At 43.9% G+C, this 3,418-nt stretch overlaps 1 long non-coding RNA gene across 1 annotated transcript; it reads left to right on the plus strand.

Moving 5' to 3' along the window:
* The first annotated feature begins 1,505 nt into the window (after positions 1–1,505).
* On the plus strand, positions 1,506–2,252 carry LOC141568556 (uncharacterized). The gene is made up of 2 exons (XR_012491709.1): positions 1,506–1,704; positions 1,821–2,252. It is a non-coding gene; the product is annotated as an uncharacterized LOC141568556 (long non-coding RNA).
* Positions 2,253–3,418: the final 1,166 nt, after the last annotated feature.

Raw genomic sequence — 3,418 nt, forward strand, 5'->3', positions numbered from 1 at the left:
CAACTCTAAATGAGTTTTTCTAGTTTCTATCATTACCATCATAGTTAAAAAATGTAGCAAGGTAGTTGAGTAGTTCAGAATAACGGATTGAAAAAAATCTGTCATCAAATCCTAGCTTTCTGCCTTACGCAAGTCGTGTGACATGGGGAATTGTTCACCCTCTCTAAACCTCTACTGCATCATCTACAAAGCGAAGAGAGTGCTAAGACCATCTCCTTCACTGTGTTGTGGGGAGGGATACTTGAGAAATCAAATGTAAAGCATTTAACTTGATGGCTGGTACCTGGAAAGACAGTAAATTTTAGTTGTTGTGTTGGATTTTTGGAGAAGCAGACATCAAGATAGGCTTAGAAGAGCAAGAGATTGATAGGAGTTTATGCCTTGTAAAGGATAAATGGGACAAACCCGTGAAAGCAGAGAGAACTCATCTGACACTTGAGAAATAAGAGGAAGGGGAGGAGTAGGGAGAGTCTCAGACAGTTCAAAGGGTGTCTGGGCCAGGCTAATGCGAAGTCTCCAAGCCAAACTTGTCTTTTGGAGGGATGCTTTTCTGTAGGATTCCTATAGGATGCCTACAGAAATGGGTCAGGGGTAGTACCCTGCCATGCTTAGTCATTGCCAGGAGCAGCAGGGGGAAGAGTGGCCTTGGCACAGATGTGATGGATTCAAAGGGGCAGTTGCGGGGGCTGTCAATCAACTATGCTTCCTGAAGGATGAGATCTGAGCAGCATATTTTCATGGCCACCATAATTGTTGTTGCTGTTATTTAGGATAGGTCAGAGCTGCCTCAGACAGTTGTGCAGACTGGGCCCTGCGCAAGAAAAGTGGTCAAGGGGCAAAAAGAGGCCTGAAATCCAAGTCCTGCTCCAATTGCTAAACTGTGCACCTCTGGAGCAGACACATCTGGAAGGGGCACCTTTGTCTAATTTACACAAAGGTGTATCTGTGTGAGGTGTCTGGTCAAGACACTTTAAAACACAGATTCTTTAAGGATAGTAGTATATATGCGTGCATACACATGCCTCAAGTAGTGAGTAGGAATGGGGCTGTCCAATCAGAATCTATTGGGAACTGACACTGTAAACTAAGAAGCCCATTAGTGTCGTGTTAACTTACTCTCTGGAGCAAGGGGCAGGCTCTGCGGGATCCCTTACCACCAAAACTGTGAGTTTGGGTAATTAATCCTTTGAACACAAGAGTATCTCTTCTACTGAAAGCAATCATACTCATCACCTCGTGAGAAGGGTGAAGTTCTAAAGACTTCATTTATCTCAGTTTCTTTGTACTCAGCAGTATCGGTGCAAATTGCTTATAAAAGTGAAAAGCGAAAAAAAAAAAAAAAAGTGAAAAGCGGTGTGTGCTGGCCCGCGGGGTAAGTGACTCGTGTTGGACGCAGCCTCTGCTTTTGTCACCACATCACAATGAGCATCACCTCCTCCATCATCACGACCGTATCTGAGTCGCGGCAGGAACTTCCGGAAGCTCTCGGGTGTCCGTTGGGTCTGTCAGCGCGCACTCACACCCCGAGCGCGTCTGGATGGGCCAGTGCGTCCCTGAGTCCTGCACGCTGAGCCACGGGCCCCACGCCTGGAGGAGCCCCCACGTCCCAGTCACCTGCGGTGGCCCCAGAGCCCCCGAGTCACCCTATCCCAGCAGTAGCTTGTATCACATAAGCAGGACAGAGGCCACATTTATGCACAAAACGTAAGCACAAAAGGGCAATTTTGTTTCACTGTGAAGGTCCGGGGTGGGTCTTCAGACATGGATGTATCCAGATGTTCAAGGACTGTGGTCAAGGTCTGTTTGTCTCCGTCTCTCAGCTTTGATGTCCTGTGTGCTGGCTTCCCTCCTGGAGGCAAGAGGACCACCAAGAACTCTAAAGGCTTAACAACGTCAACCGAGAAGTAGATGCGCTTTACTTAACAATTTTAGCACAAAGCCCCAGAGTGAGTTTCACTGGACTGACTTAGTGTATGACACAGTTTTGAGCCAATCTCAGAGGAGCTGGGCCTCACCTTCTGCCTGGGAGTGGGGGAGGTTCCACATGGAACTACATGGACTGAGATGGGTATGCGCCCCACCCCAAGGAAACAGCAATGCTGTCATTGCCAGCAAGAGGCCTGGGGCTTGGATGCTGTGCAGGCAACATCCCATATCCTGTTTTCAAGCATCCGATGGTGAGTTGCTATCGATGACCTGAAGCTATTGCTGTAATGAAAGAGCAATAATAAAGGTTATGATAATGACACACACACACACACACACACACACACACACACAAAAGTGAAAAGCATGGTGGGGGAAAGGCATACAGGATTTTTCTGAGGAAAGCTCTGTTTTAACTCTCGGCATGATTCTCCATTTATTATCAGAGTGAACTATATCAAATATTCCTGTGCTGGGAACAATGATTGAAAGAACCTTCTCATTTGATTCTAAAAAACAAGGGTGTAAGCTTACAAAAAATCAACCAATGCCAGGCTCCCCACCCTGAAGAAATGAACTCTGTGTGCTGGCTGTGGTTTTGTGTGCCACAGACACCTGGAGAAGTTTCACCTGTGACGTGCTCCCATCATGGTGATGAATTAGTTAACAGTCTCCAGAATTTCATGGGCTGCAGCTAAGATTTCAGGTATTTTAAATATAACTGAAGGTACTTTGCTTATCCTGTGTAAATGGAACTTACAAACAGAACTGCAATTTCATTTAATAGCTATAAACCATTACTCTAATGGTTTGACAAATACCTATGAGGATAGAGTGCAATATTTCATCCAAGAAAGGACTGAATATTAAATAAATGTAACCTCCCAATGGGTTCTACTTTAACCCCCTACTAATTTTGGAGGGTGGATTTAAAAGCTGAAAGCATTTTAGAGTAAATGTTAGGGATAGAGGCAGCAGGTTCTGTGGTACAGATTAGCGCTTTATCCCAGTCATCGCAAATCCTTTTTTCATCTTCCATTATCACTTCAAACTCATCACTGTGAAGTGCAGAACTTAACTCAGAAGTTTGAAGCACCATTGCTTCATGGCTAACAGCCTCTGGGGATTAAAAAAATTAACTAATCTCTCTGCTCAGGTTTATTATTATTATTAATTATTATTAGAAAAAGAAAGCTAACACTACATTTACAGACCTCAGCTAGGTTGATATCAAGTGGTGTCAAAGTGCATGTATGCCCTAATAAAATGGAAAGATGACTCATCTTTCCATAGTCAGAGACTATGTATATCAAAGTCACCATCTCTTCATTCAAAGAATAAGTGTCATCAAGGCACTTTCAGATATGTAAGAGGCCTCATGAGTTGGAAAATTTGAATGATGTCTAGGACCAGAAAAAAAATGGTTTCTATAATTATCATTTGTAATTAAAGATACTTTTGATGTTGGCTGGTTATAGATTGAGAGAAAATA

The sequence above is a fragment of the Rhinolophus sinicus genome, linkage group LG14 (genome assembly GCF_036562045.2).
Source record: "Rhinolophus sinicus isolate RSC01 linkage group LG14, ASM3656204v1, whole genome shotgun sequence".
Classification (NCBI taxonomy): domain Eukaryota; kingdom Metazoa; phylum Chordata; class Mammalia; order Chiroptera; family Rhinolophidae; genus Rhinolophus; species Rhinolophus sinicus.